Here is a 12,090-nt window from a genome sequence, read left to right on the forward strand (position 1 = left end):
CATTTTGGAGAGCAGTGCAACTGTTTATTTCCAAGGAGCAAGAGAACTGAAGGACTGGACTGTAAACAGAGACTTCAGGGAAGGGAGCTGCAGGTCTCTTCTACCTTTCTTGCAATCTGGGTTCCTGAAGGGTGAGTTATCTGGGATCGCACTCCTTGCTCTGCTGCCCATCCCCTTAGTCAGGGCGTAGAATATTAGAAGTTAAGCTCAGCAACCCCATCTACTTTAGGACCCCGGGAAAGTACACCCTTCAAATGGGGCCTGGCCAGGGTGGCCTCCCCTGTGCCACCTGGAACACAGATTCACTGATTGACCCTTGAAAGCACATGGATACTCTGGGCATATCAAAAGACTTGCATTTGATGAGGATGTAGGAGCATACCAAATTCTAGGCAGAGAGGAAGGGCTGAAACTCTTTGCCCCTTTTCCCAGAAGTGCAGACTTGAGAACCTTTCAAAGTTAAATGCTCATGTAATTGGCAGCCCAGCTCTCCAGACCTCTCTGAGCTGTTGTTCCTCCAGTAGCCTGTGCTGCTGTGGGCAGAAACAACTTTAAGGCCTGGTGCCTTGGTTTCTTCCCTATCTAGACAACAGGCCAGGAGTGAAAATGCATCATCTCAAATTCTGATGATGAATCTTCTGAGGCAATTTTTCCCTAGGACGTGTGAGGAGGAGGTTCCTGGAATGAAATCTCACCCTTGGCCTTTAGTCTCTTGTTGGCATTCCCCTAGATGATAACCTAGCCTCCCTCTTACCCCCCATTACAATCACCAGTTTCCAGGTAATCTGTTTTCACAGTTTGATCTTAACTATAAACTGGACTAGTGGAAATGCAGCTTCCAAGAAAGCTGAATCTTAACCCTTCTCTCCCTTTCTCCTCCTAACTTCCCTTTTTTTCCTTCTTTCTTCTCTCCCTTTTTCCTCCCCTCCCTTCCTTCCTGGAACTGCCATGAGCCTAGGGCTGGCTCTGCTCTGCACAGGCCACTGACCACTCTGCATTCTTTCTTGCAATGGGAAAATTCTTTTGCTTTATTTGGAAAGGTGGCCCCCAAAGACAAGATCCAAAGTGCAAATGGTCCACTGTACTGCAGAAACCAGAGAGCTCCCCTTCAGCTGCTAACTTGAGGGAAAGGATAATGGAAGAGGTGGTATTTGATCTTGGCTTTGAATGGTAGAAAGTGTTTTAATTAGTAGAGAGGAAAGAAAAGGTATTAGTGGAGAGAACTCAGTGAGTAAAGACGTAGAAGTGGGATAAAGCAAGGCAGTTTGGATAACCAATTTAGTCTGGTTCGAGTTCAATGTGTTTCAACAAGAGCTAGGCTGGGGACTAGACTGGAGAGGGCCCTGAATATCCTGGTCTTTCAGACTTGAAGATTTCAGTTCTTAGGATGGGGCATACACAGTCATAGGAATGACTTACTGAATGTACAGAGAACATGTCCCCTGATTTCCCAGGCAAATCTGGCATAATTACATTTTTTACTGAAATATAATTAACATACAACAATATATTAGTTCCAAGTGTACAACATAATTCAATATTTGTGTATATTGTGAAATAATCATAACAAGTGTAGTTAACGTGCATCACCACACAGTTATAATTTTTTTCTTGTAATGAGAACTTTTACTCTCTTAGCAACTTTCAGATAAGCAATACAGTATTATAATACCATATTCACCATGCTGTGTATTACATCCACATGACTTATTTATTTTATAACTGGAAGTTTGTACCTTTTGACACCCTTCACCCATTTTGTCCACCCCCAACCCCTGCCTCTGGCAACCACCAATCTGCTCTCTGTGTCTATATGCTTGTTTTGTTTTGTTTTGTTTTGTTTTGTTTTTAGATTTCACATGTAAGTGAAATCATATACTATGTATCTTTCACTGTCTGACTTATTCACTTAGCATGATGCCCTCCAGGTCCATCCATGTTGTTGCAAATGACAAGATTTCATTATTTTCTATGGCAAAATAATATTCCTGTGTGTGTGTGTGTGTGTGTCTGTGTGTGTATCACATTTTCTTTACCCATTTATCCATTCTTGAACATTTGGGTTGCTTCCATGTCTTGGCTATTGTAAATAATGTTGCAGTGAACACGGGGATGCACATATCTAGTGCCTTTGTTTTCTTTGGATAAATACACATAAGTGGAATTGCTAGATCACATGGTAGTACTAGTTTTAACTTTGAGGCACCTCCATACTGTTTTACATAGTGGCTGCACCAATTTACATTCCCACCAATTGTTCACAAGGGTTCCATTTTTCCCACATCCTTGCCAGCACTTATTATACCATTTTGATAACAGCCGTTTTAACAGGGGTGAAGTCATATCTCATTGTGGTTTTAATTTGCATTTCCCTGATGATTAGTGATACTGAACACCTTTTCATGTACCTGTTGGGCATCTATATCTTCTTTGAAAGAATGTCTATTCAGGTCCTCTGCCCATTTTTTAATCAGGTTGTTTGTTTTCTTGATGTTGAGTTGTATTGACTTCTTTTTTATATTTTATATTAAACCCTTATAGAATATAGTGTTTGCAAGTATCTTCTCCAGCTTGGTAGGCTGCTTTTTCATTTTGTTGGTAGTTTCCTTTGCTGTGCAGAAGCTTTTTAGTTTGATGTAGTTCTACTCGCTTATTTTTGCTTTTGTTTCCTTTGCTTTTGGTGTCAAATCCAAAAAATCACTGCCAAGACTGACGTAAAGGAGCTTACCACCTATGTTTTCTTCTAGGAGTTTTATGGCTTCAGCTCTTACATTCAAGTCTTTAATTCATTTTGAGTTAATTTTTGTGTATGCTGTAAAATAGTGGTCCAGTTTCATTTTTTTTCATGTGACTAGTTTATCCAACACCATTTACTGAAGAGACTGTCCTTTCCTCATTGTATATCTTGGCTCCTTTGTCATAAATTAATGGACCATAAATGCTTGGGTTTATTCTGTCAGTATTAACTTAACTATTCTCTTGTGGGGCCAGAGCATTTGACTGCTTACAAAACATCTGCTTATCCATCATTTCATTTACCTCTAAAGTAACTCTGAGGTAGGCAGAACCATTTTTGTACAGATGTGGAAACTAAGGCCCAGAGTCGGGAAGAAACTTGCCCAAGATGACACAGTGAGGCAACAGTAGAGCCAGAACTAGAACCCATGAGGTTTCTTGTTGCCCAAGACAGGGCTTTTCACTGGAAACCATGTTCTGCCTCATTTGTGAGTGGGAGCACTGGGGAAGAGGGGGGAAAGCCATGACTTCATTTCATAGGCCTGGACAGTGTGTACAGGGCTCTCTCTTACTGAGAATGCTGGTAGCCCCTTAGTTGTCAGAGGCCCCATCCTTGGCCCCAGGGGCCAGGGGAGGTTGAGTGAAGGAGCTCCAGACAACTGGGGGAAATAAAATCCACTCTTGGAGGGTGCACACAAGGTCTTGTGAGCACCAGGACCCAGGGCAAAGGCAGTGACTTCATAGGATCCTGGGCCACACCCACCTATGGGTCTTGGAGCATCTCCTGGAGAGGTGGGGGAGAGCTGTGGCTCACGGTAGGGACAAGGAAACTGGAGGCAGAGGTACCAGGGAATATTCATCAGCAGTTCTCCTGGAGGTCGCCATTTTGGCACTAATACCTGGCCCCACCTAACAGCCTGGAGGTTCCAGTGCTGAGATGCCAGAGGCCAAAGAACCAATAGGACAGGAACACAGCACCACTCATCAGCAGACAGGCGGCCTAAAGACTTCCTGAGCCCACACATGACTCTAGACATGCCCCTTGACACAGCCCTGCCCACTAGAGGGTCAAGGCCCAACTCCATGCACCAGTGGGCAGGCACCAGCCCCTCCTGCCAGGAAGCCTGTACAAACCTCTAGACCAGCCTCACCCACTGGAGGCAAACACAAGAAGCAAGAAAGTTACTATCCAGGAGCCTGTGGAACTGAGTCCACAAATGCAGATTAGAACCTATTCTGGGAACAGCTGGTCCCTGGCCCATGGGTGAGAGGGGAGTATACTACTGGGATACATAGGACATCCCCTACAGAGGGCCACTTTTCTTTTTTTTTTTTTTTTTTTTTTGGCACATGGGCTTAGTTGCTCCGTGGCATGTGGGATCTTCCTGGAGCAGGGATTGAACCCATGTCCTCTGCATTGGCAGGCAGATTCTTAACCACTGTGCCACCTAGGAAGCCCCCCAGAGGGCCACTTTTCAAGGGTTGAGAAACATAACAAACCTTCCACACATAAAAATACGAAAAGAAATTGAGACAAAATGAGATGACAGAGGAATATGTTCCAGACAAAGGAACAAGATGAAACCCCAGAAGAATAACTAAGTAACGTGGAGATAGGCAATACACCCAAGAAAGAGTTCAGAATAATAATTTTAAAGATGATCCAAGAACTCGGGAAAAGAATGGATGTACACAGTGATAAGTTACAATAAAATTTTCACAAAGAGTTGCAAATTATAATGAACGATCAAAGTTGAAGAATATAATAACTGAAATGGAAAACAAACTAGAAGAAATCAATAGCAGAATGAATAAGGCAGAAGAATGGATAAGTGAGCTGAAAGATGGTGGAAATCACTGCTATGGAACAAAATAAAGAAGAAAGAATGAAAAGAAATGAGGACAGTTTAAGAGATCTCTGAGACAACATCAAACCCACCAACATTCACATTATAGGGGTCCCAGAAGGAGAAGTGAGAGAAAGGACCTGAGAAGATATATGAAGAGATGTTATCTAAAAATGTCTCTAACATGGGAAAGGAAACAGTCACCCAAGTGCAGGAAGTTCAGACACTTACATACAGGATTAAATTGAGGAGGAACCTGCCGAGACACATACTAATCAAATGGACAAAAATTAAAGATAAAGAGAAAACATTAAAAGAAATCAGGGAATAGCCACAAATAACACACAAGGGAATCCCAAAAAGGTTATAACCTGATTTTTCAGCAGAAACTCTGCAGGCCAGAAGGGAGGGGCACAATATATTTAAAGTGATGAAAGGGAAAAACCTAAAATCAAGAATATACTACCCATCAAGGCTCTCATTCAGATTTGACAAAGAAATCAAAAGCTTTGCAGACAAGCAAAAGCTAAAAGAATTCAGCTTGACGAGAAATGCTAAATTGACTTCTCTAGGTGGAAAATAAAAAGCCAAAACTAGAAACAAGAAAATTACAAAATGGGAAAGCTCAATGGTAAAGGCAAGCATAGAGTAAAAGTAGGAAATCATCCACACACAAATATATCTAAACCAGCAATTGTGAGAGGAGGAGAGTACAAATGCAGGATATTTGAAATGCATTTGAAATTAAGAGATCAGCAGCTTAAAACAATCATGAATGTATACAGACTGCTGTATCAAAACCTCATGGTTACAGTAACCAAAAATCTACAATAGATATACACACAAAATAAAAAAGGAATCCAAACACAACAGTAAAGATAGTCAACAAATCATAAGAGAGGAGAACAAAAGAAGAAAGGAAGAAAAAATACTGACAAAAAACCCAAAACAATAAACACAATGGCAATAGGAACATACATACTGATAATTACCTTAAATGTACACTGATTAAATGCTCCAACAAATGACACAGACGGGCTGAATGGATACAAAAACAAGGCCCATATATATGCTGTCTACAAGAGACCCACTCCAGAGATAGAGACACATACAGGCTGAAAGTGAGGAGATGGAAACAGGTATTCCTTGCAAATAGAAATCAAAAGACAACTGGAGTCACAGTACACATATCAGACAAAATAGACTTTAAAATAAAGACTGTTACAAGAAGCAAGGAAGGACACTACATAAGGATTTAGGGATCAATCCAAAAAGCAGATATAACAATTGTAAATATATATGCACCCAACATAGAAGCACCTCAATATATAAGGCAAATGCTAACAGCCATAAAAGGAGAAATCAACAGTCACACAATAATACTGGGGAACATTAACACCCCACTTACATCAAAGGACAAATGTTTCAGACAGAAAATCAATAAGGAAACACAGGCCTTAAATGACACTTCAGACCAAATTGATTTAATTGATATTTACAAAGCATTCCATACAAAAGCAGCAGAATACATCTTATAAAGTACACATGGATTCTCCAGGATAGATCACATGCTGTCCCACAAAGGAAACCTTGGTAAATTTAAAAAAATTGAAATCATATCAAGCAACTTTCCCAATCACAACACTATGAGATTAGAAATCAACCACATGAGAAAAACTGCAAAAAAACACAAAACATGTGGAGGCTAAACAATATGCTACTAAATAACCAATGGATCACTGAAGGAATCAAAGAATAATAAAAAAAATATATCTAGAGACAAATGAAAACAAAAACACAATGATCCAAAAACCTATGGGACAAAGCATAAGCAGTTCTAAGAGGGAAGTTTATAATGATACAAGCTTACATTACCAAACAAAAACATCTCAAATAAACAACAAAACCTTATACCTAAAGCAACTAGAGAAAGAAGAACAAATAAAACAAAAAGTTAGTAGGAAATCATAAATATCAGAGCAGAAATAAATGAAATAGAAACGAAGAAAACAATACAAAGATCAATGAAACTAAAAACTGCTTCTTAGAAAAGATAAAGAAATTTGATAAACCTCTAGTTAGACTCATCAAGAAAAAAAGGGAGAGGGCTAAAATCAATAAAATTAGAAATGAAAAAGGAGACTTACAAACAACACCACAGATATACAAAGGACCATAAGAGACTACTACAGGCACTTGTATGCCAACAAATTGGACAACCTAGAAGAAAGGGACAGATTCTTAAAAGGTACATCTTCCAAGACTGAGCCAGGAAGAAATAGAAAATATGAACAGAAGTATTACAACTATTGAAATTGAACCTATGATTGTAAAACTCCCAATAAACAGACGAGGACCAGATGACTTCACAGGCAAATTCCACCGAATATCTATAGAAGAGTTAACACCAATCCTTCTGAAACTATTCTAAACAACTGCAAAGATCACTTCCAAACTCATTCTATGAAGCCACCATCACCCTGACACCAAATCCAGACAAAGATACCACAAGAAAAAAATTACAGGCCAACATCACTGATGAACACAGATGCAAAATTTCATACAAAATACTAGCAAACCTAATGCAACCATACATTAAAATGATCATACACCATGATCAAGTGGGATTTATCCCAGAGATGCAAGAATTTTCAATATCCACAAATCAATCAGTGTGATACACCACATTTACAAATTGAAGAATAAAAACCATATGATCATGTCAATAGATGCAAGAAAAGCTTTTGATAAAATTAAACATCCATTTATTATAAAAACTCTCCAAAAGTGGGCATAGAGGGAACATATCTAAAGGCCATATATAACAAACCTACAATTAACACCACATTCAATGGTGAAAACCTAAAAGCATTTCCTCTAAGATCAGGAACAAGACAAGGATTTCCACTCTCATCACTTTTATTCAACATAGTTCTGGAAGTCTTAGCCATTGCAACCAGGAAAGAAAAAGAAATAAAAGGAACACAAATTGGAAAAGATGAAGTAAAACTGTCACTGTTTGCAGATGACATGATGCTATACATAGAAAATCATAAAGATGCTATCAGAAAACTACTAGATCTCATCAATGAATTTGGTAAAGTTGCAGGATAGAAAATTAATACACAGAAATCTGTTGCATTTCTATACACTCACAATGAAAGATCAGAAAGAGAAATTAAGGAAACAATCCCATTTACAATTTCATCAAAAAGAATAAAATACCTAGGAATAAACTTACCTAAGGAGGCACAAGAACTGCACTACGAAAACTATAAGATGCTGATGAAAGAAATCAAAGATAAGGCAAACAGATGGAAAGATATACCATGTTCTTATCTTGAAAGAATCAATATTGTCAAAATAACTATACTGCCCAAGGCAATCTACAGATTCAATGAAATCCCTATCAAATTACCAATGACATTTTTCACAGAACTAGAATAAAAAAAAAATTAAAATTTGTATGAAAACACAAAAGACCAAATAACCACAGAAATCTTGAGAAAGAAAGATGGAGCTGGAGGAATCAGGCTCCCTGACTTCAGACTATAACACAAAGCTACAGGAATCAAAACAGTATGGTACTGGCACCAAAAAAACAGAAATACAGGTCAATGTCACAGAATAGAAAGTCCAAATATAAAACCATGGACCTAAGGTCAATTAATCTATGACAAAGAAGACAAGAATATACAATGGAGAAAAGACAGTCTCTTCCATAAGTGGTGTTGGGAAAACAACAGGTACATGTAAAGGAATGAAATTAGAACATTCTCTAACATCATACACAAAAAGAAATTCATAATGGATTAAAGGCCTAAATGTAAGACTGTATGCAGTAAAACTCAGAGGAAAATGTAGGCAGAACACTCTTTGACACAAATCACAGCAATATCTTTCTGGATCCGTCTCCTAGAGTAGTGGAAATAAAAACAAAAATAAGCAAATGCAACCTAATTAAACTTAAATGCTTTTGCATAGCAAAGGAAACCACAGACAAAACCAAATGACAACCCAAAGTATGGAAGAATATACTTGCAAATGATTTGACCGACAAGGATTTAACCTTCAAAATATACAAACATCTCATGCAGCTCAATATCAAAAAAAAAAAAAAAACCCAATCAAAAAATGGGCAGAAGATCTAAATAGACATTTGTCCGAGGAAGACAAACAGATGACCAAAAAGCACATGAAAATATGCTCAACATCACTAATTATTAGAGAAATGACTACAATGAGGTATCATCTCATACTAGTCAGAATGGCCATCATCAACAAGTCTACAAACAATAAATGCTGGAGAGAGTGTGGAGAAAAGGGAACCCTTCTACACTGTTGATGGGAATGTGAATTGGTACAGTCATTATGGAGAACAGTATGGAGGTTCCTTAAAAAATTAAATATACAACTACCATATGATCCAGCAATCCCACTCCCGGGCATACATCCAGAGAAAACCATAATATGAAAAGATATATGCACCCCAGTGTTCACTGCAGTACTATTTACAATAGCCAGGGCATGGAAGCAACCTAAATGTCCATCAACTGATGAATGGATAAAGAAGATGTGGTATATTTATACAATGGAATATTACTCAGCCATAAAAAATGAAATAATGCCATCTGTAGCAACATGGATAGACCTAGAGATTATTATACTAAATGAAGTAAGCCATACAGATAAAGACTAATATCATATGATGTTGCTTATATGTGGAAACTTAAAAAAAGTAAAGATACAGATGAAGTTATCTACAAAACAGAAACAGAGCTACAGACATAAAAAATAAACTTACAGTTACCTAAGGGGAAAGTTGGGGGGAGGGACAAATTAGGAGTTTGGAATTAACATATATAGGAGTTTGAGATTACCTACTATATATAAAATACATAACCAACAAGGTCCTACTGTATAGCACAGGGTCCTATAAGGGAAAGAATCTGAAAAAAATATATATATATATATGTTGTATAACTGAATCATTTTGCTCAACACCTGAAACACAACATTGTTTATCAAGTATACTTCAATAAAATAAGCAAATTTAAAAAAAGAACCTCTATATAAAGTCACAGACTCATGTGTATTTTTATAAAAATTTGGTTTCAAAATTAGTTCCATAACTTTGAAGAGCTGTATACTGAATCAGAAGGAGACCAACAATAATAATATCAACAGCAGCAGCTAACATTTATTGAGAATTTTGTATGTAACAGGCTCTGTGCTGAGTATTTACGTGTAATACTAATTTAATTCTTACCACAATTCTGTGACATGGGCACTCTCACTATTACCATTTTTCAGAAGAGAAAACTGAGACCAGAGAGGGGAATTAACCTGCGCAGTTCACACTGCTCCAAAGTGGTTTGGCCAGCATCCCAGCCTAGGCAGTCTTATAGCAGAGCCACTACAATATCTAGCTTGCTTCCATGGGAAGGACAAACCTAGCTAGGTGAGCCTCAATTTAGCCAGACAGCCATGGTCTTTTACACTTTGGTTCTTAAACCTATCTTTCCAGCCCAGTTTCCAGCTCTTCCTCTCTATATATACAAATACTCAGCCCAGATGTCCAGAATCCTACTTTTTGCTTAACCCATCATACTCTCTCAGACTGATGGGCTTTGTATTGGTCAGGAATCCTTTTCCTACTTTTCTGACTTGACATAATCCCCAAGGCCATCTTCCACGGAACTTTTCTCTGATGCCCCTCCCCACCCTGGAGAGAAGAAATCTCTTCATCTGCAATGCTCCAGATCACCTGTGCTAGACCTCTAGTCTAGCTTTCAGCTCCTCTCAGAACTCCATCCCCAGAATTCCCCTTCTCCCAGAATGTTACCACTGTACCCACTCCTCCCAATGCCTATCACCAGGCCTGGCATAGAGGAGGTGCCCATGGAACATTTGGTGAAGAAAGAAATAAGCATTTTAGTCATGTGAATCAGTCTGTCTACCTGAGTTGCCTCCACACAGCCTGCACATCTGTTCTCATGGGCTTTTCACCACAGAAACAAGGTACTGAGCAGCAGAGTGATTATCTCCATTTTGCAAGCGAAGACATGTAAGACAAGAAAGCATTCTTGCTCCCCACTACCAGCCCCTGTAGTGACCAAAAAGTTGATCACGCATCAGTTAGCATGTGTAATGGGGGTCTGGAAGGCACCCTCTTCAAGAAGGAAGTTTTAGGTACAAGTTTGTTCTTGGTCCCTGGGGAGGAGTAGGCCATACAAATAAGGAGCTGTGCCACCCTCCCCAACATCCCTTCTACTTTAATGTGCACATATGCAATCTCCACCTGAGACTTTGAACTATTCCAAGAAGAAGGGCACCCAGCTGAGACCTCTTTAACATGTCAAAGACTACTTTCATTTTCCTCAATCCCTATTTCTTTTGGGCCCAGCCCAATGTCAAATATCTATCAGTCCCAAATCTAACTGGCGTGGCAGAATGTTTGGTAGCTGAGTAGAGGATATGGAAGACTAGCTCCTGTGACAGAAGCAGTGCAATAGTGCCCCCTCACCTCAGGGTTATTTCAAGCCCACCACTTGACTACTTTGTACATCTCTTCTCCCTGTTCCCACAGCTGAGACTGTCCTGGCCCTATGTTTCCCTGGGCTCCAGATTTGGAAACTGTCTTCTCCAAATTGTAATCTTTGGTCTACTCCAGAGAATCAAGGTTCTGGGTGAAATGGGAACAGATGGCAGGCAACCAGAGACACGAGGCATTGAGAAAGCCTATGAAGGAGGCTCTGGAAAAAAAGACACCTCCAAATCAGGTCCAATAAATGAGAATCAGAACTTTGCAAAGCAGGAAAGCACAGCTCCAGGGAAACATATAGTTCAGCCATCCAGATAGGGAAACTGAGGCTAGGGAGAAGAAGGCACTTGCCCAACAAAGTTGCACAATGAGCCAGCCGAAGCCCCCTCCTACCTAACATTTATTTGGACCTAGGACTAGGAGAGGAGTTCTGATGTTCAAATACTGATTTTTGTTGGGGATGTATAGAATGTCATGGAAAGTCATGTAATATTATAAAAAGAATTGAGTTGAACCGTCAGAGTTGGAAGGCATCAATGAGCTTGAACAGTCAGTCTTACCCCCTCCTGGTGAAGATGGGGTGATGGTCTGGCCCAGAGAAGAAAAGGAGCTTGCCAAGGTCATACAGCAAGTCTGAGGCAGAGCTGCAGCCAGATCCCAGCTCTAGCAGCCATGTCACTTCCTGTGCTCCACACATGCAGGGGCAGCAGTCCTTCTCTTACCAGTTTAGCAGCCGGATCTTTTCAAGGCAGACAGCACCCAACAGAGCAGCAGAGAACACTCCTCCTGCAATGCAAAAATGGCAGGCATTGTTCTCTAATCCCTCCCTTCTCCTCAACTCTACCACCCCCACCCCCACCCCTCCTGCTTTTTAGACATTCACAGAGTTTTAGGGCTGGGCCTTCTGGATATTCTTGAGCTAGTGGTAGAACTGGATTCTTTGTTGCCTCTGCTCACCTGGCC

General features: G+C 39.7%; 1 long non-coding RNA gene across 1 annotated transcript in view; it reads right to left on the bottom strand.

Annotated features, from left to right (window-relative positions):
- LOC130841974 (uncharacterized) overlaps window positions 1-11,913 on the bottom strand; it is a 47,175-nt gene extending 35,262 nt beyond the window's left edge. Inside the window, exon 1 of the long non-coding RNA XR_009050317.1 lies at window positions 11,850-11,913. This is a non-coding gene — a long non-coding RNA (uncharacterized LOC130841974). The remainder of the gene's footprint in view (window positions 1-11,849) is intronic.
- Window positions 11,914-12,090: the final 177 nt, after the last annotated feature.

This window comes from Hippopotamus amphibius, chromosome X (assembly GCF_030028045.1).
Source record: "Hippopotamus amphibius kiboko isolate mHipAmp2 chromosome X, mHipAmp2.hap2, whole genome shotgun sequence".
NCBI classification, from domain to species: domain Eukaryota; kingdom Metazoa; phylum Chordata; class Mammalia; order Artiodactyla; family Hippopotamidae; genus Hippopotamus; species Hippopotamus amphibius.